Here is a 24,755-nt window from a genome sequence, read left to right on the forward strand (position 1 = left end):
GTGCAAGGAATACAGTCTTAGTATTTTTTTAGAAACTGGAAAGAATCAATAGTCAGCTTCACAATAATAGATATTGTAACACTTAGAATACTTTTGTATGGCGCCCCAAGATAATTCTGCTGTGTGGACACACGTGGGCCAGCATCTGCAAGCTCATTTCTTTCGTTTATGAAATGAGAAATTTGTATCAAAAATATCCCCATATACATAAAAGAACGGCAAACTGGATCAGATGAGTAGGTAGACAATATTTAATATACATTTTTAATTGCCAATTAATTCCCCCAATTCTTCCGTTATGATTTGCTTGAACCCGATTGTTTTAACTCTATTTTCTAAGTCAAAACAGTGCTTTGAAAATTATTATTATCGTATTCTCCTGACATCGCCCACATTCTTACTTGACACGTTTTAAGAGAGATGAAGAAAATCAAAGCAGTAAGATAATAAAAGATTCCAGCAATGCCAGTGCCTGGCAGCTAACACTCAGGACCTTCTGATGATATCAGGCTTTAAAAGCACCCAGACCCAGGGTTGAAGCCAGGCTTGGCTGAAAAAAACCCCAGTCATTTAATGACAGAAGGAAAAAGCTTAAAACAAAAAGGTGAGCACATTTAGTGTCTGCATCTTCCTCAAACTGATGGTTCCTTTAGGCTGAAGCCTGCACCTGAAGTTCCCACCCATATTTCCCAGATGGAATCAGTGCTGCCAGAGGAAGCACACGAGGATTGGGAACCCAGGTGCCTCCGTGCCACAGTCTGGCTCAATGCAGCTTGAATGTTAGATTACCATTTTAAGGGAAGTTTTTATTAAGTTACTGTGCGCTGCCCGTAAAACCACGGCTTTATGTTCAAGTGCCAGATTGTCACTTTTTTTGTTCTAGAATAAAATGACATTGGCACAGGACCTTCTTTTCCGGCTCTTCCTCCGCCCGCACTGCAGCTCTCACATCAGACACGGCCCCGCCATGTGCGAGCCTGACACGTTCTGGAAGATTTACTGCTGCTCTGATACTCTCATGGCTATTTCAAATCCAGGTCACAACTTTCCACAGTCACTTAGATTAACATTTGAAATTTAATCTATTTTAACACGAGAATTCAACAGCGCCAAGACAAAAACGAGGTGACTTTCTTTCTCAAAGATGACTGAATATTAAATATGAAATTTAACAGGTTGTAATCATAACAGTTTGTAAACACTGTAATATATATGTCTGCCCTAATTTAGCAAGATGGAATTCTCACATAACACTCATCAAACTGAGCACAAAAAAAAATTGTTCTGGCATTTCACTAAATTAAAATCTTCGGTCCCCACAGCCAGAATGCACAAATTTAGATTTTATTAATACCTTAAATCAAACTCACTTTTATGAAAGGCAATTTACAAGTCATCTTCTCTTGCGACAGCCAAGAACAGAACGGGGTCTTAAGCATATTTTTACAGACACTTTGATGATAGTCTAACCTTTTGGTCTGATCGCTACTTTTAACAAAAATAGCATTTTCTTTGAAATCCAGCAAACTCCTGTTTTCATGAATATAGCTTTAAGCCTTCAGTGACAGAGTCGCTGACAGCTCAACAGATAGAAGGCAAATTTAAGAGAAGCTGTCCCTGCTAAGAAAATGCATGCCATTTTACCAGCTTCCCATTCAGCAATCTGAAAAACTCTAATCTAGATCACCGCATTTCACATCTTGCCCAAAGATACTGTATTGTGCCAAACCTTCACACTGACAAAACCATGCAAGCTGTACACACGCTCAGCAAACCACCTTGATTTAACTGGTCCTCTATGTACTTTAATATTTTAAATTTCTAACCCTAAATAACACTATCAGCCTTCAGCATCGCAGGCACTTCTGCGACAGATGACAAATCAGATGCACAATGAAATCATCATCAGGTAGGCTCCCCTGTGCTGCCAGTTACTCACCAGAAATCAGTGAGAGTCACACCATGGGGCCAGGGATTGGGGAAAAAAAAAAACAAGAACAAAAAAGAAAAGAAAGAGAAGGAGAAAAACAAAGCTGAGTGAGCAGGCAGAGCGGGAAGACGGTGTTCCCTCGCCGGTTTGGAGCGCAGAGGAAGCAGGAAAGCCCTTGGGTAGGGCGTGGAAGATGGAAAAGGGAAGGCCTGGGGACAGAGCGTGGGCAGGCTCACCCTGCCCAGCCATGGGGGACAGCTCAGGAGCCTGAGCACAATAAAGAGGCAGCTGAAGGAGCAAAGGAAGACTGACAGTGAAGGAATGCAAGTCAACAGGGACCAGAAAACACGTGGCACCGCACAGAGAAGGGAAAGACCTGCTAGCATGAAATATCTGAGTGCAACTTGGTTTCCTTCAAGCAGGCTGCCAGCATTTAGGATCACTTGCCACCCTCTCATAACCCAAGGGACAGAACTTCCTCCTCTCCAGGACACAACCACAGGCTACACAGACTGCAATTATTTGCTTTTTAATCCCTACAGAAGGCCCACCAACCCACATCAGAATCCACGGAACTGTCTGGAGAACGAGTCAAAGCAGAAATAAAGGAGGAGACAGAGAGAGAGACCACGGGCACTCAGTGCTACAAGAGGGGCCAGCACACACGGGCAATGAGATGCACACAATTATTTAGAAACATCTGCTATTCTGCAAGAAACCATATTCTATAAATGATGGTTCTACAGTGCCATAACAATATTCTATAAATGACTGATGATTTCATAAGGCCGCCATAGTAATAATAATAGTTTTTAAAAAAGCTGACAGTTTCAACACATCTATTGCCTGTTCTGTGCTTTGTTTGTTTGGCTGGTTTTGTTTGTTTGGGGTTTGTTGTTGTTGTTGGTTTCTTTTGTTTAAACATCAAATCCAGAAGAGGTGGCGACAGCAATAAGCGTACAGTTTATTTATGGGTCACTATTGGGCTAACTGAGAATTTATTTCTGGAAGAAGAGAAGGAGAAAGACAGGATGATGAATAATACTGACAAAAATGAAAAGGAAAAAACCAAGTCAAACCTGAAGTCCATCTTCTCAGATATGCAAGAAGCAACAGACGGAAGCATGACAGAACACTTCACCTGACACTGCCTGGTCATCAACATATTCTCCAAAAATTACTCAGTTTTATTTCAATATCTCTTCAGTCAAAAGGTGATTTGACATTTTTTACCTAAAAATAGCAGCTTTATAGAGTTTTTAAAAATAAAAATATCTAACCCAAGCCTACCATGGTGCAGTGTACAAGAAGAGCCTGCAGAAAGCACGGCGTAAGTTTTCAACAGCTGGACATTTCACCCCAATGATTTCTTGTCTTCAAAATAGAAACCAAATTCACAGTGACAGAATTATTGTACAATAGTTAAGTAAATACCAATTTTTAGCTTTTCCACAGTGCTGTTATTTACTAACTAGAACATGTAGCTGTACAATCCATCATGACTAAGGGCAGAGGGAAGGAAAACAGGCTCTTCCTGGCTAGCAGCAACAGGCATTTCTTCTCCTGATCTGCCTCACAATCTTATCACATGATGAAGTGGAAACTTTCTATTTTTAAATAAGTACCATTTTAATAAAGACACAGACATAAGCATACTCAACTATATACACACTGACGAGCAGATATTTACTACTGGTCAACTTTTGTTATTATTTCATTCACTTTCAAAAATATTTACTAAAAACACAGGCTGTAAGAAGAGCTTACCCAAAAAACCCAAAAATATATCCATCTAATACTTTCAGATATTTAAATATGCTACATTTAAATTGCATTCCTCTCTAGGAAGGTATTTATCTTGAAACAACCACTAACAGCCCTTACTTCCAAACAGCAAGCACTGATTGTTTCAACATCCACAAAGCACCAATTTCTTAAAGCCTGAACTTACACAAAAGTCCATTTCCCACTTTTCAATTTGAGCCTCAGTCAGTAAGTCATAATTATTATTTCTTTTTGTGCCGTTATTCTATTACAGGTACTGAAGTACAACTCATTAAACTGAGGTTGAACAGGTTGTGGTATGGGAGGAAAAGTACCACTGCTCTTCCACTAAGGACCAAAACATCAATAATTCAAGCTGATTGGGAAACACTGTTCAACTGGACAATTAATTTTTAAGAATGTGGAAGGGATAGTAACAAACACTACAAAACAATTTTAAATTTTAGAAGACTCATCAACAAAGCTTACAAATATGAAGCTTATGAAATAAAAAAAAAACAAACCAACAAATCTACATCTCTTCTTGTTCCAGGTTCAAGAGAAACTAAAGGGATGAACCCTTCTGCTCGTAAGGGCTCTTATGGTTTCCATAGTGAATGTCATTTACATGAAGGCATTATAAAGGTTCCCACATGAAAATGCATCTCTGGCATAATTACATTCTTTCAAGTTACTTTTCCTCCCACTTGCTGTAGTTCTTAGGTGAAAGGAAAATATTGACAAAAACACGACAGGAGAGGGACAAAAGATAACCACAGACTGAAAGCCATGAAAACACCAAGCCATTTACAATTCCTTTTTTTTTTAAACTTTAACTCCTCACAGCGACTGGGCAGCCTGAGATCAACTACACAGGGTAAAACACTTTAATTTATAGCCTAGGGGTTCTTCCATGTTTAAGAGGAAGGAGCATGTAAAGAAATACAATATCTTTCTCAGCCCGTCTGTTCTTTGAAATGTCTTCATTAAAATGGAGATTTTGACTTTTTGACTGTGAATAACAGAAAAAGGACAAACCTGGTTTCCAAGGCTCTTCATCTGCAGCCAGCACGCACCACGCTCCCCCAACAACCACACTCATGTATCACAGGCAGCTTTTCAGGCTGAAGGGCAGATGGAACCACCTCCAGTTCATGCTGATTAGCTAAATGAGTCCCAATCACACCTTTGTTTTATCAGGAAGGAACTGAAAGAAATAGTAAGAACGTGGAGCTGCAGGCCAGGACTCATCCCTTCCCAGAGGGGAGCACCACTGCCCACAGGATGACAGCCATGGATCAGCCTCCAGAGAGCTGCAAGCCACGAGCCTACAGTAAAAGAGGTGTCACCTCTGGTTTTTCCTCTGGTGGAGAGTGGGGCAGTGGGGAAATGTCCTGTATACATTGGCAATCACAGTGTTTCACCAACACTGCAGTTAAAACACAACTTGTTCAACAGTCAGATGGACCTGAGTGAATTTTAGAGCAAATTACCAGGACCTATTTCTTTATACCCTTTGTGAACCCCAGTAAAATTCCACCAAGTATATTTGCCCATTTGGTTTAGCAGCAGCTAATATTTCCTATATGCACAGTTTTCTTTCAGATAACTTAAATAAAGGCTGTAATTAAATGATGAGAGCAAGGCTGTATTAACCCCATCTCTCACCTGTGCAGGGGTTGTGAGCACAGTCGTGCAAACTGCTCAACCACAGCACTGCAACAGCAGCAAGTTATCCCACTGCCCCACGTATTTTTCATAACTCCTAAACAATTAGTTTTAATAATCTGTTAATGCTGCAGCTTTATGTGGTGTACTGGTTATGTATCTATTTAAAAATACACACAGAAATAATTTACTGGATAGCTTTCAGTAGACCTACTATAAAATTTTCAGTTATTTGACTTCAATTCAATTAACATTGGGACTTCGGTAACTTTTTTTTAAATATATAAAATTGTATTGAACAAAAATAGTTTTAAATAATTTTTCGTATATCGAGTGATTTTCTGTGGAAAATATGTAAGAACTAAGAAATTTATTGGTTACAGAATCTTAGCAATATATCACATGCAAAGATCAGTCAATGTTGGAGAAAAAAAGTAAGCTAAATATAATTAAAATAACCTAAACTTTTCAATTGGCCATTAATTAGGTAGATAACAGAAAGACACTGATTTTGCTGTAAATCACTGTATTGTGGGGGTTTTTTAATTAAAATCTAAGGGACCATATGTTCATAAACAGGCAGTACTTGTCTTATCACGCCATTGTCTAAACATTGCTGTAAACATCGCTGTAACCAGAAATCATATTATTAGAAGTGAAGATGCAGTAAGCATATATGAATTCTGTACAGATGGCAGAGGTCTAAGGCATAGTTTTATTCACAGGTATGCCTGGAAGATCACACTGGTTTTACGTGCTCCGTTCGGCAGATTTTTCAGTCAGGAGCCAAGAACTGCTGATTACTTGCATCCCATTTGCCAAATACAAAAGCTTTATTAGTCATAACAGCACTGCTGTTCCAAACAGACAGATACAAATAATAATAAAAAAGACAAAAGAAGAAAAATACTTGCCCCTTCTTCAGGGTCAGCCGTCTGTGGGCAGTTAAGTATGACTTAGGGTGGCTTCATTTCTAATGCACACTGCAAGTAAAATGACTACAGTGTGGATTTGTGTTTTGATCTTCTGTCTTGCAAACAGAAGAATACTGATTTTAAGAAGCCATTCATTATGGCATTTGTACAAAAAGAAAACTGATCAATCTTTATCTTAGCTATATGTACATGTTCCAAAAACGCTTCAGGAGAGCACATAAGGCTAACAATTTGGTAAGAATATTTCTGCATACATTTTCCTCTTTCAAACGTATGAATTGTCTTCTAAAATATCAGACAACTTTTTAAATTATATACACGTGTAAAACGAATCCGCTGCAATCTATTTAAGAACTCTGAAAATTAATTCTAAATAACTGTAGTGTTAAAGCATGGATAAGATGCTTTACCTCTTACTGAGTTTTTACGCATTATTCACCATTTTATCCTAAGTACTGGTTCCTTCTCAGCCAGGGTGTAACAAGGCAAGGGCTGCCCTCAACAATGCAGGCACAGTTCACACTGAAATCGGCTGGAGCTCCACATTCACCGGGGGTAACATCCATCCTTTTGTGTCTCCTTTCTCCTCACAGACAAAAGACCCGATCGTTTTCCACAGTTCGAAATGAATGAAAAGTGAAGCCAATCTAAGAACCCACGGGAGTTTGTCTAAAATAGAAAATGTTATTCTCCGGGTCATAATTCTTCTGCCGAACACAAAACCAAAGACAAAGTTGCACAGTTCTGTACCAGATCCAACACGGATGAGCTCCGGGGCACAGAGAAAGCCACACGTGGCCACCACCATTACAAAAATAATGAAAAAAAAATAAAAATTTAAGCCTGTGTGCAACTTCTGCCGCACATTTTCAGAAGTGGAACATTTCATGTTAAAAGAAACGTATATCTTTCCTTTGGCTTCTGGTAATCAATAACAACTTAAAACAGGCGGGTACAGGATCTTCCTACAGAAAGTCTTATACACAGAATTAATCCAAAACATCCAGGAAATGTCACGTCTTACAAATCTAACCAATACTCCCAATGCACGTGTACAATACATGGAACGTGACGGGGAAACGTCTCATATCTATCTAATTTCCTAATTTGTAATGACCTTATTATCATACCGTAAATCAGGGAAAGAAAGCTATTTTTCTTTGTTTAAACACTCATTATTTTCAGTATTTACTAATTATAGCTCAAGATACCTTAAAATATGTGGCTGTTTCGTCACACTCTGCCACGCAGACTGCTGCACCACTCAATGCACTTATTCATAAATGACTACATAACCTCATGTATTCTGTTCAATTAAACCCCATAAGTGTTTTTTATTGACAAAACCTAATTTAGTTTTATTCAGTGTGACTGGTGCACTGCTTCTGCCAAATAAGTGAGTATTAATGCCTCACTTTTTTTTGTTTCTTTAAAAAACAGATGGAAAATTTTAAGAATTAAGGAACAGCTTGAATGTCACTTACATGAAAATTGTAGAAGTATGACATTATTGTCACTTTTGTTGCTTGTAGTGATTTTTAAAAGCATCTAAGTTACTTATCACCACAAAAACCTGGCGCTAATGAAAGAAAATGTGTTACGCTACTGCTAAAAAAAAAAAAAAGGAACATGATTTTACTGAAGGAGGCTCTTCCAATGTAGCTACTAAATTACCATTGTTCCTCCTTCAAACTGCAAGGGTGTTAAAAAATGTATCTTAATCCCAGCTACCTTATCCTCCCAACAGAACTAAAGTGACATACACATGTTGATTTTCATATTGCAGGGCAATCTCCCCTGAATGGAGCTTGTGCAACATCCTTACCTCACCGGGGAAGAGAAAGACACACTGTGTAAAGAAAGATTATGTCCATCACCTCCCCATAATTCCTCAACGAGATTAAATGAACAAACCTCTCTCTCTTCCTCATGACTAACACGTCAGCATTTTCCCACGCAGAAAGGATGATACAACTTCCCAACTCCTAGGACCTATCAAAATCTCTGTGAAAGACATCACTTATATATTTTCTGTAAATCTTACCATTATAATCCTATTGGAGTGTAATTGCTGTGGCTAATATTCTTACCCTGTTATGAAAATGCTCAACATAAATGTGGCACTGAGTTGTTAAGATAATACATGATCATGCTGTGAGAGGGTAATACCTATACAATAGCCCTTGCCAATACCATAAATCTCTTTATTAGACAACAACCTATTACAGGAGATCTCCTTAACTGTTTCCCTACTTAGAGGGCCATTTGGTGTTACAATAACAAGCTGACTTTTCACATTAGGGAGGATTAGCCAGTATAAATAATAAATCGACACAGAGTTGCTGCTCTTTTAGATATGGGAACCCTTTCCCGGTGTTTAAAAAGAGAACCCAAACTAAATCCCCAAGATCACGTTAGGCTGAATTTATGTTAACTTTAAAGTTCTGTTAGTTTAAACTAACAACCCCCCCCCCCCACCCAAACATCAACTCGAAGCAATTCACGCCACAGATTTATTACAGGAGAGCACGTTACACAGAGCTGTTTCTGTTCTATGAAATGTGCCTGCATACTGCTTTATCTCCTAACATCAGAACAAATCATCCTTAAATTTACTGAAATATTTTAAATTAAAATGATTGCCACCATTTTTCCAGAGATAAACAGCACAGAACTCATCTAAGTACCATCTATTCTGCTTCTTGCTCAGCAAGTAAAACTGTAACAAATGAATTATTTTCTTTTCTAAAGTCTTAACTTTTTGAAGGACAACACACTTTCATCATCCAGAGAACTACAATACAAATTATAAGGCATTCAATACACCCCATCATTTGTTTCACTGTGCTAGATGAAGGAAATATCACTATTTGAAATACGCATTTCTGATTCTTTAAGCCAGTTTTTAAGTTACAATTTACAAATAAACTTAGGTTATGACATTACTTGCTCTTTGTTGTATTTACTGAAGCTTAAGAGAGAAATCTTCATGACTGTTTGCTTGGTTTATCGACCTATCAATAATATTTGGATGAAACTGGTTCCCCTTTTTATATTTTAAACAGAGAAAAAGCAAAACTAAGAGTCGCATCTGCAGTCAGTTCGACTCTGATTCATAACCCTGCTTGCATAAATAGAAAAGACTTACCCATTGCTTTTTGCTAGCACACTACCCTGCACGGGCTGCACCCAGGACTGGCAGGGCTGTGCTGTCTCTCCCGTGCTGACAGGACATTTCTAGAATCTGAGAAGGCACTTTATGCAATAAAAAAATCTGCTTCCCATCACACAGAGCACCAAAACTGTCCTCTTGCACCTCGACAGGCAAGAATGTTCTCCTCAGCTGCTTCTCAATTTTTCTATAAGAAGGCACTTCTTTGAAATATGAAGTATTTTTGAAGTCAGCTTTTGCTTACTGATGTTTTAAAATTTTTGCCCGCTGTTGTTTACTGTTACTGATGGACAGTCTTCTTAAGAGCTGTCTTGCAGAGCCTTTCTGCTCTGCATAACAGAGAAGGCACTGTGAAATGAAATTGTACTTACTGGAAACAATTCAGCTCTGAATGCCTTGATTACTCTGATTATCTCATATACAAGCTCCCTCTGCAGGTAATAATAAGAATGAGCAAAAATATGTGAAAAATGTGGGTAACAGCCGGCACAGGAAACCAAATAATCAGTCATCATTTTAAAGAAACTCCCCCAGAAATCCTTCTCCAATGTTATCCAACATAAGGAGTTAACACAGAAAACATTCTTCTTTTTTTTTTTCCCCAGCTCTGTGTCTCTTCTTGTCCCCTTGGAAAAGATAAATATTCAGCTTTAGTTTTCCTATATCAAAACACACAAATTTTTTCTTCTTAAATGCTAAACTCATTTTGGAGAGAAAAAAAAAAAGAAAAAAGAAAAAGGAGGAAAAGAAAAAAATCACAAGAAAAAAAATTGCTCTGCTTATCAAGAACTGAATAGAAATTAATGACTACCCTAAAGAAAACAAATTCATCCTATCTGATGCATGTCTCTAACCTGAAACCAAACAAAACAGCAGCATCTCTCATTTTATTCACTGCTGGGAGATAACACCCAATGCCACTTTTGGATACAATCAGACATGCACTCCACCCAAGTTTAAATGCAATTAATCTGAATGGTAAGTTACCTTGAAAATAATAATAATTAAAAAAAAGTCCCTATCAACTCATATCAAATCATGAAGTAACAACATAGTTTTCATCCAACTGGAAGCAAATGTTTTTCTTCCAAAAGACATCACCCTTAGAACGTCTGAAGTTTGTTCACTATAACAGCATGAGCTTTATAGTCAAAAATCCCTTCAACGCAAATGGGAGAGAGCTTCAGTGAGGGAAGCCATAAATATTAAGTACATCATAATTAAGCCTCCATCCTATCCAACCTTTAGCACAGAGAAAAAACTGGGAAGCCATCAGGCAGCATTAATTTCTCTTCTTACATGGAAAGAAGACCGTGCGCCTGCAGTTTTGTTTCTCTTGCAGAGCCAGATCTCCCTTTCTGCCAGGAGTGCTCTCAGACCCCTGAAGAACACCCACAAAATAAATGCACACGCACAGGGCAGAAAGTCACACGTGCACTGTGTCACCTGAATTTTCACTGGAAAAATAAATTCCAAAATATAACCTTTCAAGGTTTCAGAGTCAGCTTTAAAAAAAAAAACAACAAAAAAACCCCAAAAAAACACACTCATGATATTCCAGTATGGCTACAGCCATTACAGGGGATAAATGTAGGATGAATTTTGGGTGTTCACTTTAAGATGATGAGACTGTTGCATGCAGAGCTCTTCTTTGCTGCTGGAATATCTTTAACAGTTGGATCTACAACCGGTTACTATCAGATACTATTACACACGTCTTCAAATGAGCAAAAGAATAAGGAAATAAAGAAAGCAGGGGGGAAAAAAAAATTACATTTTGGAGATATGATGCTCTAATCATCGAGCACGGGTAAGATAAGTGCCTGAAGGGCAAAAGGATTTCTTCTCACTTTCAAATTATGTCAGCCAGCACCTCCCCTCCCTCTTCAAAACAACTCCCAGCCTCAGCCCATTTTCCTGGCACAGCAGCTGAGGCACAAACACCCCACTGCTGAGGCACCTTCTCTCCTTCAAGCACTTTATATGATTTACACAAGAATCAGCCTCACCGATTGACAGTCTGCATTTAAGAAATACCTACTAGGCTGAAGTAAATAAAAACTGCTGGAGAAACTGCCCTTCCACGTTTAAGTGACAAATTTACCAACAAAATAGTTATGAAGGGGTCTTCTGCAGAACAGACATTTTGTTCAAACTGAAAATGCAATCTTTATTCATTCTGGGAAAGCAAGGTTGTTTCCAAATCGGTCACTTTACGCAGAAAAAGTCTACAAGATAGTCCAACAGTCTAATGAAAGGATGCCTGGATCAGACGGAGAAGAATTCTGCCTACCATCAACACAGGCATCAGGAATTCGCCAGAGAAATGCAGAGTCAACAGCAGAACTTGTTCTCAGAAATATTTTCTTAAAATGGCACTTTATTTAGAAGCAGCGCTGCCTACTGCAAGGGAATTGTTTGTGAGCGCTCTTCACCCCGGTGCAGACTGCTGTGCTGTAAAAAATTAAAAATACGATACTGTGAGAGAATAGGTAGAAAAGTGAACTAAAGTCTCCTCCTGGTATGTGATGGCTCTCCAGCACTGCCCTCGCAGGAAGGTTTCAAGTGCACCAGAGCCCAACAGCAGCAAAGCAAGGATGACAGCCAGGAACAAGGTCGGTCATCCCCTCCCCAGCTGGCAGAAACAACTTTAGCAGTAATCGGCATTATTATTCTGTCACCTGCATTCAGAGCAGTAATCGGTGTGAGGTGGCGGCTGATCGGAAAATGCCAATAGAGGGCACAAAGGAAAAAGCAGCAGCCAAGCCTGAACGAGAGACTGGGGGCTTTATCACATCCAGAGGCAACCGAATAAACAGGAGCAGCCTAATTTTTAAAGCATAATTATCCGGCGACAAGTTGTTCTGCTGCTCCTTTGCTGCTATCACCTGTTTTTTCAGCAGCTGCAGCCACAAATCTCACGGTGCTGCACGAAGGAGCTGCACCTCTCACCCTGTGCACACCCAGGGCTCGCTGCTCCCACACTGTCCCCACCACAGGAAGCAGCAAAGCAGCCCAAGGTATCAGAAAATTCCCCTCCCTGCCATAAAAGGTATGAACACTCCCACGCAGATCTGTGCATCGAGACATCCCTAATTTAAGTATCAACATCTTAAACACATTTTTATTCGTACAGCATCAGAACTGGGGATCTCAAATAGCACTCCTCATTCCTGTTATTTCGCTCCAGCTTTTGTAGCTCATTGTGGCCAAGTAACACATCATTAGCATAGTATAAAAACATTCATATACATGGATCAGTGTCAAGCCAATCTGTGTTACATTTTAAAATCCATTCCCCATTTTCCCCGATATTGCCGGTTTTGAAAAAGGAAATGCCTTTCTTGGGTGATAAACACATTGTAAGAGACTGTTAAAGCAAAAAGACAATAATTTCAGAGTGAGTTAGTACACCAAGGGACAAAATAGGCAGACCCAGATTCTACTGTATTTGTACGAGGAAATGGCATAAGATAAATCTCCTATGACAAAAAACTGCATTACGTTAAAAGGAAAATATTCCTAATACTGCGTCTCCAAAAGAAACACAAGTAGCTTCTTACCAGCTCTAACTAGATTTTCTCTGAAGATAGCTACACTCCCTACTGAAACATAGACATTGATACCTAAATCTTTCTGTGTAAATGTTAGTGTTTATAATGTGCTCCTAAGAGATTAAGATTAGAAAAAAAAATAACCACACAACCAAGACAGGCCCTATTTTTCTCAGCCCATGATCACTTGTCAAGCCATGATTAATGCTGCGCTCTGTAGAGGGAGACATTACATCTAGACTACAACAGACCTAAATTTTACCCTAAGGCAGAAGTCTGATTTAAACATCTCTATTCAAAGTGACATTTGTCCTCTCTTTTCAACCAGTTTCCTCTGAAATTCCAGTAAACTGACTTTGTGACCTACAAATGGTCCATTGATTCTAACTTGTCGTGTTGCCTGTCCTTGTAGCAAAGTTAGTTTTGGTGACTGAATGAAGCAAGATGTTATGCATTCAAGAAAAATCCAGGAGCAGAGTCCATTAGGTGCTCTATTAAATGCTTGGTCGGATAACAGTGACTGGAATTTATGGCTATAAGGATTTCAGCTTACACAGAAGACCCAAAGATGAATACAGAGGTCAACATTAAAAATCAGAAAATATTTTGATATTCAGAAGTAACAATGGCCTTCCTATTCCGAGGTGATGAGCAAAGATATCTTTTTTGTATTACAGACAAGAACATGGGCATCCTCAGAGCCACCCTGAAAAGTAATTACATTTTATCTCTTGCCTTTCACTCTGAAACGTCTGCTAAGGTATTTACATTTGTCTGTTACACGAACAACAAGAGAAAAAACTAGTTGTTATCACTTATCTCAAGTAAATACTATTTCTCCAGTGAATGGTGGTATTCCATCTATTTTATAAAGTTATTGTTAGATCCTCTGATTTATCTGTAACTGCTATTGAAGGAATCAAAATAAGACATGCTTATATCTTAAAAAGAAACAGCCAAATAGCAGACCTGGACATGTAGAATAGTCAATATCCTTCTTACTGAACATGAAACATGGCAACATTTGATAATGTTAAGCAATTTAGACAGTGCTGGCAAGTTCCTACTAGCCAAAGTAATCTTATTTCTGGTGCTTTTCAGGGTAAATTGATTTTTTTTCCCTCCTCTTAGCTGCTCTGATAATTGAACAAATGTATACAAGTGTGATGGGATTTTACTTAGCAGACAACACACAAAACATTCCCCGAACATGAAGTACCTTGCTCATAAAACCGAATTTTTGTTGTAATCAAGCAAACTGTATCTAAGCTTGCTTTGTGCCAGGGTAACAATCAACAGCATTTTGCCAGAGACTGCACTCCACCTGCAGGTGTTGAGCACTGTGCCTGCTTCAGTCAGGCTGCAACGCTTTTTACTGTTATGCCTTCCTAAATAATTTGGATAATGGCAAGCCAGAGCTGGTTGAATCATTACAGCACCTTCTGATAATCAAAAAGAAAGAATTCGTGACATATGCGTGTTACATATTCTTCTAAACCCCATAAAAGCCTCCATTTCATGTAACAATCCATAACCTGGAGATGCTGCTACGATTCTCGGTTTGAAGACTTTCTTCTTCCTACGGACTCAATTCCTGGTTAACTCTCAGTTTGCACCCCGAGAACGCTGCACGACCGTGGCACTCACTAACTCAAGAGTATTTCTATAATCAAATCGCTGATATTAAGCAACACAATCTTCCCAGTGTCTGCTGGAGGGACACACCTCGTACATCACAGGCTGAAAAAAAACATGAACTCCAAGAAAATTAGCTCCTGAAGAGGGCTTCAAGCCTGTCATCTTTCACCTTCCAAATGAAGGACATTAAAAAGAATCACACTTGTTAAATAAAGACTAGAAGTATTCTCTACGCCAGGTATATATTCACATTAAATTGCAAGTTACCAGTATTCCAGAGCCACCTGCTACTTTTATTTGAGAGAGTGTTGGAAACAAAATGCAGCTATCTTTGCAAACTACTTAAATATTAAACACGATTGTTAAGAGTATTGAGAATGGCCTTAAAACAGCTTGTTGTTCTTCCAGTTCTCTTGACATGCAGTCACACCCGTGATGGTTTAAATCTTTTACTTGTTTCAAATTGAGGGTTTTAAAAAAAATAACAGACAGTCTTTAAGTTTAAAAGCTGCACATAAATACTTAAAAAAGGTGAAATTCTTGCAATTTCAAATATCTTTTGTACATCACAAGCATCAATCCTAAAAAAATGCTTCAAAAAGGGTGTGTTTAATACGACACCTCCAAGTAACATGACTGACTGTAAATTTTCCTGGCCTGTGCTCTGAAGGATATTGCTTTATAACTGACTGCTCGTCTACCTAGGCATGAATGTGAGTTCCATTATACACCAGACACAGTTTAACTTCTTCACTTGCAGTTGACCAGGTAAAAAAATCACTAATTGCTACCTCCAGTTCCTGTATAATCAGTCATCCACAGATATTGCTCAGTGCACATGCAGAGGAGACAGAGCATTTTTTAATATAAAATATCTCCAACCAGTTAGTGGTAGGTTATTCATCAGTAGTAGTATTACTATTACTATGCACGGTGCAATCCTCTGCAAGGGCCATACTATAAGTCACCATTATTTTCTTACATGTATGTCAACATCTTAGGTGGGCACAGGATGAGCAAGGGCTTGGAAGTACAAAAACGTTTAGTCCAAATTTCAGTAAAAACTTATGATTGTGTTTCTGTGCTCTCTAAACACCAAACAATTCTTTCTACTGTATGATTTATATGAATTTATGACACACTACCTAGAAATGTATTTCAAACATAACTTTCATAAATACTTTGCCCAACTAGGGACTTGTCTCTCCAAAATCCTTAAGTGAAAATTGTGGACCTTTCTAAAAAGCTGTCATTCAAAACTGTAGCATTTTTTCTTCATTATAACTATTCTCATTTAAAAAACCCCTCTTAATCAAAGTGTCGTGCCTACATATCACATTTTAGAAAACCAATCGTGTTATTACATACTATTAACCATAAAGACTACAAACGCCTAAGACTTGCTTATTTAAATTTTAATAAGGTACTTCCTTACTAGAGACTAGAATTCCTGAGTAACCCCCTTCCCTGACTTTATGCATTAAAAGCAATAAGAGATAAATAAAACATTGAGAAAGCTTCTGAAGTGATCAAATAAGAACTAACTAAGCAAACTTTGGTTTTTTTAAAGCTCTCCTCTTGCTCATTTTAAGAAGGGAAACACCCAGAAGCCTGGTGTTAATGTTTCTGCTGATTGTGAAAATTGCAGCAATAAAAACTCCAACTGCTTGTTTTAAATTAAGACTTGCAAGACTACATGTGAGATCTGTATCTTTACATTAGTTTTTATAACATTTGGAAGTTTAGTTGCCTGCTTTGATGTTGGTCTATTAATGAGCAGGGGAGCCAAAAGCCAGAAAAAAAAAAAAATGTTTACTGGAAATTCTCAAGTCAAAACCTGAAGTAATTGGTTTGTTCTACCCCACATGATTCAACATCCTGATCCCCCAACTACCAGCTCCCTGAGCTATCTGAACCTCTACGCTTTTTTACTGTTGCCAACACAGAGTAACCCACAGTGATTGAAAATGGCAGCTGAAGTGCTGCTGCAGCACATTAATTTTTCTCTAAGTGGTCCAATTTTGTCATCTGAATGTTGAAAATCGTCTTTCCGCTACTTTTTTTTTTTTTTTAAATCTTCGGAGATTTGTCGAATTTGGGGTTGGCGTCATACAAACCGAAGTGCAACATTTTCAAGACAATTTTTAGATTATCCCTAATAGCTGAAAGGATAATGCGCTTTCTTTATAGTACTCTGCATTCAAAGCAGACTAGTTAACAGCAACTTAAGTGTGATAATGGCACTTACATCAATATGTTCCTTTTACAGCACCAAAAGGTACTACATCAGACAGCTGAAGACATTAGGTAAATAAACGGCTGGAAATCACCTGAAAGTAATTACGGCATTTTAGGACCACTAAATACATCTATTTACAAAACGCCCAAGTGGTCGTCTCCATCTAGGAATGACAGAAATCTATATAAATCATTTTATTAAGCGCAGTGTTTTTCACCAAGACATACCATATAGACTCAGTTCCTTCATGAAATGAAAGGACACTGATGCACGAGTGAAGATACCCTACTCTAAAGGCACATCACTTTCGTGGCTTAAAAAGAAACCACCCTCAAATGGTGAGCCAGAAGAAAAATAAATTATAAAACAAACAAACGCCAAACAACAGCCCAAATGCTACACATCAAACACTTAAACTTTTCAAAAACACAACTGTATGTTTAAAAACACAATTGTTTTAAAAACAAAATTGTATGGGTTTACTATGTGTATCATTCAAGTAAAACATTTGGAAAGAAGCAAGAGGCAAGGAAAGCATAGGAAGTTCTTTCTTGCCAGAGATATAAACCAGAATATAGTTCCAAAGAAACATCTGGCCCCTGGAAAAGGTCCCAACTTACTGATGGATAACTGGATTTTGCTTGGCTTTCGGGTTGTTGGATTATGAATATTGATTTGCAAAGACAATAAAATGGTAGGCCGGGCCACATCCCCCCCCCAGACTCAAAGATATAGCAACAAAAGAATAAAAAACTGCAAATATGTAGTCACGTAAAACAACTTGCAATGCGATAACTGTTCTACACAGCCACCGGAACAGCACTCCTGCCATAGCTGGTTCCAGATTATTTATTATAGGGTAATACTAACCGCAAATTAGGTTATCTTAGTAAACACGGTATCACTGATTAAATGAGATTACGAGAATTACTCATTTTCACTTTTTCTGGAATGAAAAGGAAATGGAAGCATATGGCCGGTGGTGATCAAAACTTCTTTTAAAACTCTCCATAAAAATATCTATTATTTCAGCCTACCCACCCATTAAGGTGGGAAGCATATTTGTTTCAAAGGCCTGGAATCGAGAGGTCTTTTATTGCAAGATTTCATTTGTTTTCTGAAGTAATTAGAAGGTGCTCCCCATTCAGCCCTGCACGCAGTAACGTGTAGGCCATACCCAGAGCAGGAGCGGCAGAAAGGGCTTTCTAAATCCCCTCCCAGAGACATCAGAGACCGCGCCACAGTGCCTGTCATAAAAGGTCACTTTTTTCCCTCGGAACAAACCATTAATCAATGGAGTGTAATTGTCCGAGCGTTCGCGAGAGCTCTGCAGCGGAGGGACCTTGTTTTTAACTCGCATAATTGCAAAACAGCAAAAGTTCAGAAACATAACCCAAATCCACCTCCCCATTTTACCCCTTTACAATTCCCACTGCCCTTTGGGCCTCTTCTTGGAAGCAAATGGAAGACAAGCTAAAGTTTTCTCAATTGAGCCGGAGCTAAGAAACCTTTGATATGCTAATACCCTCCTTCAAACGGTAAGAATTCACACTTGCATTAATTCAAACAATTTCTGCAGAATGATGCGAAATGGCACCTCTTTTCGTGGCAAGCAACAAAAGGAGGGAGCCAGGGCGTCTGAGGAAGCCAAACAGCAGAACATTTGTTCCGCAGGACGCCTTCCGTCGCGCACAGGGGCATTTCTGGGCAAAGAAAACACACCTGAGCACCAGCAGAGCTCTTTACTTTCTGACAAACCGCGCTCAAATCCCAGCAGGGCCGGCGCAGACTAACAACAAGATGTTATTTTTAGAGCCAGACACAGCCACGGTGCCTCATGACACACTGTTTTCTGTCTCCAGATGGCCCCAGATTTCTACATGTGAAAATAAATAGAAAATAAAAAAAAAAAAAAAAGAAAAAGTTGCTCTCACCCCACCGCCGACAAAGGGTAATTTATTCCTCTTCCCACAGCCACCCCCCACCTCGCACGGGCTGGGGGGGGACGGGGGGGACGGGCGTTCGGCAGAGTTACACAAATAAACCCGCAACAGGTAATTATTTACCGCCCGGGATGCTGCTCGGCGGGGCCGCGGGCCTGCTCGGCGCGGCTGCCGCAGGTCCCTCCGCAGGGCGCGGGGGGGCGGCCGGCGGAGCGGGGCCGCGGGCGGAGCGGGGCCGAGCGCCGGGCCCTGCGCCCTCCGCGGGGCTCCTTCCCTCGCTCCCTCCTTCCCTCGTTCGCTCCTTCCCTCGCTCCCTCCTTCCCTCGTTCGCTCCGTCCCTCGCTCCCCGCCGCCGGCGGCCCCGCGGGCGAGGCGCTCCCGCGGCCGGCGCTGCCCGGGCGGGGAAGGCAGGGGCGGCAGGACCCGCGGCTCGGCTGCGACGCGCGGCTCCGCTTACCTGTGCGTGCGAGCCGAAGGCGGGCCGGGCGGGTGTCCCCGGCGGGACCCGCGGGCCGGGCGGCCCCGCAGAGCGGCGGGAGCGCGGTGCGGTCGGTGCCCGGGCTGGGGCGGGCGGCAGCCGGCGCTGCGGCTCGGCGGGCTGGGGCAGCGCTCGGCACGGGCGGCTTCTGCTCGGCGCGGCCGGCCGGGAGCCTCTGCCGGGGCTAAGTCAACATCTTCCTGCGGCTCCCCACGCGCGATGCAGCCAGGCTCCCGCACGCACGCACGCGAGGAATAAATTCAATTAAAAAAAAAAAAAAAAGCCGAAATGGAGGGGAGGACGGGCGCAGCGCCGCGCGTGTGCCCAGCCTCGGGAGTCCCTTCTGAGCAGCGATCAGGAGGCGATGCCCGCAGCTGGGGTAGCGGGGAACAACTCGAACGTTACGGTGGACCCCCCGTCTCCGTGTCTCTGTCGCTCGCACCGACTGGATTCACATCTCCCGGGATGACATTCTGGCCTCTGGCGGAGTGCGGCGCCGGCCCCTCCTCGGATTTTCTCCTCTTCCTCTCGGTGCTGCTGCCCCGCCGGCGACTGGAGACCGGGCGCCGGGCGCTGAGCGAGTAACGCGCGCGGCAATGGGAAAAACGCAATACATACACACCAAAAAAAAAAAAAAAATCCCAGTGAATGTATGGCAGCCTCTCCGCGCTGTGCACCGCGCCGTCTGCGGCTGGGGAGCGCCAAGTCCTGACACGGACTTTCCGCCGGCTCTGAACTGGAGTCACCTCCAGCCTCCTCCCCCTCCAATCTCCACCCCCTCTCCCTGCGCTCCCACCCCTGGGCTCGGCTAATCATATAAACATATTATCACGTAGAGCGGCACCGGCGAAGGACAAAAATCTCTCCCTTCCTGCCTTTTTCAGCCCCCCCCTCCCGTATCTGGAGGAAGGGCGAGGAAGGGGTGCTGGCGGCTCAGCAGCGGAGGCCGCGCTGGCCGCTCCCCAGCCCAGGGGCGCGCACGGCGCGGGGCCTGCGGCCGCCCCCTCCCCTGCCTCCCCTACCTCCTCTGCCTGCCCTGCCTCCCCTGCCTCCCCGGCGGCTGCAGGCGCCAGCCCGGCCGGCCGGAGGCGTCCCCGCCGCGCCTTCGCCTTCCCGCTCGCCCTGCCCGCGCAGCGCGGCGGTGCCGGGGCCGAGCGGAGCCGCCCGGCCGCTCCCGCACCGCCCGTGCCCCGCTGCTCTGCCCCCTCCCCGGCATCACCCCGAAATCCTTCACCGGCGGGGCGGGAGCAGCGCGGTCCGGCGGCGCTGGCTCGGCTCTGCCGGCCCTTGTGCTCCGCTGCCCGCCGAGGCACAGCCGTGCGCTAGGGAAGGCATGTCAGGGCAGGGGAAACAGCGCTTGGAAGCGATTTAAAGGATACCCGGTTGACTCACTGCTGTGCTCGGATACAAAACGCAGTCTAGCAGCGCTGTTGCGTTCTCCCAAAAAATCTGCTCTTGGAAACCAGGTCCGGCATTGCCGGTAGGGCTTGGGTTTTTTCCTCTCTGCTGATGCAAAGCACTGAGGATCCGCTCTGACCTTTCAGGATGTGCAACACGGGCAGTTCCCGGCTCTCAAGGTCAGGGAGAAGCAGCTGGCCATCAGCAAGGGCCGCTGTGCGCGGAGCCAGCGCCGGGCTGCGGGGAGCGACGGGGGGACAGCGCGGTCAGAGCGGCGCAGACCTGCCCTGATTACTGCCCCCTCCCCCTCGTTTGGGGTGTTTAGCCATCCCCTCCCTCTGCCAGCTGCAGCACTGAAATGAAATCCTCTCAGCTCATCTACCCACGGAATCTCATGTACTAGGCATGGAAGGCATGAGCACTTGGGGCTTGATCAACTGTTTTAGGTCCAAAGCGCATTGACAATTCAGCTTAAAACACCCACACCACGCCAGTGTGGCACAGGATCGTTACCTTTGTTAATGGTAATGATTTATTTCTTGATTTAATCATTTTGACGGCTCTGCATACCTGTGCAATTAGTGCTCTTCTTTAGAAATTGTAACATGTAAGAGAAACGTGACACGTGAGAAGGAAACTGGATCTTGAAGACCTTGCGATATGAAGTAGAGAAAACCACAGAGCTGGTCCAGGGTTCTCCAAAACCACATTAAACTTTCAACACTGCTAGCAATAATCCTGGGGACGAACACCTATTAGTCACTGAAATACAGGCATCCCATAACCACGTAGACCTTCCTCAGTTCAGGGTATCTGTCAAGGGGACTGGGGAGCGGAAGAACAATCCCAGGCTTTTAGGACCAAGGGAGGAGTTCAGTGCACCTTCCTGAGGCTGATTTCAGCTGTATTAAATCTGTGAACTCCCTCAAAACCCAACTCAGCATGGGAGGACAGGAGATCATCTGTCTATGTAATAGTTCGTGCCCATATGTATAGTTAAGAGTATGGTTTCCTGGGAGAGCAAAACAGAGCAAAAGAGCAGGTTCTCTATGAAGTCCTTTGTGTATTCCTAGTATAGCCAACAGCCCTTTCTTGCTGAATATCCTTATTAATACCTTTATAAACCCTAGCTAACCTCTTATGCATTTCTAATGGAATTAAATTATACAGGCTTTTTAATGTATTTCATTAGAAACCGGTTTTCATTGAAAGGGTTGGTTGCATCTGTTATGGAAACACGCTCGAAAAGAGGGCCACAGAAATATACAGACATAAATATTGATTTGCAATGATTTTACCAGACTTTTAAAATGTATCATTAGCAAATCCTACCTTTCCTTTTTTTTTTCTTTTTTTTTTTAATAAGTGTAGTTGCAGACAAGCGGTGATAGCCCTGAGCTGACAGACTCGTGCTCAGTTGATGAGAACAGGATTTAGCCAGAAAACTGTCGATAATACAAGAATTAGCTGGAGTTGACTGTTTTCCTTTGAGAGGACGCGCGAGAGAGGAATTCTTCTGTTTGCAGCAAAAAAAGTCTGTTGGGTTCTCTAAAGTTTCTTTTTTTTTTTTTACCCAGGAAAAAAATTGCAAAGAGCTGCAGAACTAGGCCTTGTGTTAATATTTGTAGAAGTCAAAATGAATTCGCCTATGTGGATTCAACTGGGGGACTGAAGTTCATTTTCCCTCTTTTCATCAAAAACTTCTGGAATCATATTTCTGTCTGCATGCAGAGATGGAGTTTTACAACTCTAAGTTTTACAACTCTAAGCTGTAAAACTGAGTTTTAAACAATTGGTAAAAATGCAGGGACCTTTTAGCATTTGTTTCAAAAACACGTGTTTCCATTAATCCTCATTAAAACTGCATTAAGATATAAGAATACCTGGCAGAGGTGTATATTGGTTTGGCAAGTAAAATACTATTATTCAAATGATTAATTTTACTTCACATGAATCAGCATCTGTTTCTTTAAAACAGAAAAATTGTACGCACATGTACCCATGGCATACTTGAATCTGATCCTTTAGTTTTTCCTCAGCCACAATTATTGCCAGATTTGAATATTAATATGTAAGAATGAATTATAACAAATCAAGTTTCTTTCCATCATTATGACTGCCTACTATTTGCTTTTTGCCATATCCCCATAAAATATGAATCTTATTCCGTACAGACTCCACAAATAAATATAGACAAGTAGATTTTCCTTAAAATCTTGCTTTGCTGCAACAGTGCAAAATACCTAGCTTGAAAACACTACAAGAAATTTTATAGCCTTATCAAAGTAATTGGATGATATTTTACCCCCCCTTTTTACTAATGGTATATTTGTAATGTATCATGTTAAGCTGTATATTCTGTGTGTGTGCTCTCCAGTTGCTCTGCTGAATCTGCTGGCTCATGTCTTCTAAAAACTAAAAGCAAATTCTTAGTAATTTTTAAAATAATCACAACAATTGTGTATCAATTAGCATTTCTAGGGACTATGTGCAGGACAGTAACTACTGGAAAAGATTTAACTTTAACTGTCAGCTATGTACTTGGAGACACATCCGAGAAAGATGATTTAACTTGTGGCATAAATTAGCCAAATTATGTCTGTAATATGATCTTGTAGACTCCACTAACTTTATTTTTTTTTTGGTGAAAGAACTGCATCTTATATCTGCCTGTTCTTAAAAAGGTTAATTTAAAATGCTTCAATATCTTGATAAATAATATTTTGTATTGCCCTAAGTGCTGGCTGCCCTGTGAGAAATGATTTACACAGATTTTATGCAGCCTATTTTTTTATTACTGGAGTTTTATGACTGAACTTTAAATACTAGCAACTGACATTTCCTCTTATCTGTCTGTACTCCTGTGAATAACGTATCAATGAACTTATAATTAGATGTAATGTTAGCAAAGACTGATGGAGGAGGTAGTAAATATATGTAGTGAGGTAACGTCAGCTAAAATTGATGTACTAATGTAAGGACAGAGTTTAATTGGTATAATGTAAAGACTTGAGGTTTTTTCCATGGTACATGGAAATGTAAGAAACCATTACATGATTTTGCCATTTCAACATAAAACAGAAAAGGGAAAAATTTTGCTTGTTTTATTTAGGAAAACCCCCAATTAATTTTTGCAGGCAAATTTATATAAATAAACTGTGAATGATGCAGCCCATAATAGGAAATATCCAATGTATTGCCTTAAAAGTTTGGAAATATATCTTGACAATTACCGGTCTTTTAAACTAAGTAATTGATTTTAGTGTCACTTGGGGAAAAAAATGAAACCCATCCATAAAGAAAGAGAATTCTGCAGCTGTTCCTAACAAATAAATGTAATATGAATTTGCATTTTGCATAGTTTACTTCAGTAATCAATTTTAATGACTCATAATCTATATCATTATTCAAGAAATGACAAAATCATTGACTTACTCATAACACTTGCTAATTGTTTTTAAAAATAAATTCTATACATGACTAAGGAAACACCCATTTCCACTTGCTTTATGTTAAATCAACATCTAACCACTCATGGTGATTTCATTCAAAGAAAACAGAAGGAACACATTAGCTGTGTGGTTAAAGAGATTGATGGGCTTCAAACATTTTAACCATGAATGGTTTTTTTCCAACTGTAGAAACGCATGTTTTTAATTTAAATAGCTCCAAGAAAATGAAGATCATTTTATCCAACAAAGCTGTTGTTTCTTGTTTCTTAGAAATTAATTTAATTTTGTTTAATTAAGTAATATTAGGAAAAACGTTGATCAGAGAAAATGCAGCTATGAAACAAAAGCATGTCTGTGCCATATTAACTAGGTATCCTGAAATGGAATTTTTGTATCACATTAATAAATTATAAGAGATCAATACGATTTTTACCAATGAATTGAGATACAGTTTTTTATGCTCGTGCTAAGACTTTGCAGTTGCCTCTCCACTCTCTGAAGTAAATTTGGGGGAGTGGTGGAGCTCCATGTTACTGAAGGAGTACATTCCTTACTTTGGATTTCAGGTATTTGGGATGTCTGCT

The 24,755-nt window shown here is 40.9% G+C and overlaps 1 protein-coding gene across 23 annotated transcripts in view; it reads right to left on the reverse strand.

Moving 5' to 3' along the window:
- ADGRL2 (adhesion G protein-coupled receptor L2) overlaps positions 1-24,755 on the reverse strand; it is a 379,726-nt gene that overhangs the window by 138,586 nt on the left and 216,385 nt on the right. The window contains exon 1 of one of the 23 annotated variants that reach the window (XM_032695905.1): positions 19,301-19,365. The exons of the other annotated variants lie outside the window; for them this stretch is intronic. The gene's annotated coding sequence lies outside the window, so the exon portion shown is untranslated. Of the gene's footprint in view, positions 1-19,300; positions 19,366-24,755 lie in introns of those variants that run through there. 23 annotated transcript variants of the gene reach the window in all.

This window comes from Chiroxiphia lanceolata, chromosome 9 (genome assembly GCF_009829145.1).
Source record: "Chiroxiphia lanceolata isolate bChiLan1 chromosome 9, bChiLan1.pri, whole genome shotgun sequence".
NCBI classification, from domain to species: Eukaryota; Metazoa; Chordata; class Aves; order Passeriformes; family Pipridae; genus Chiroxiphia; species Chiroxiphia lanceolata.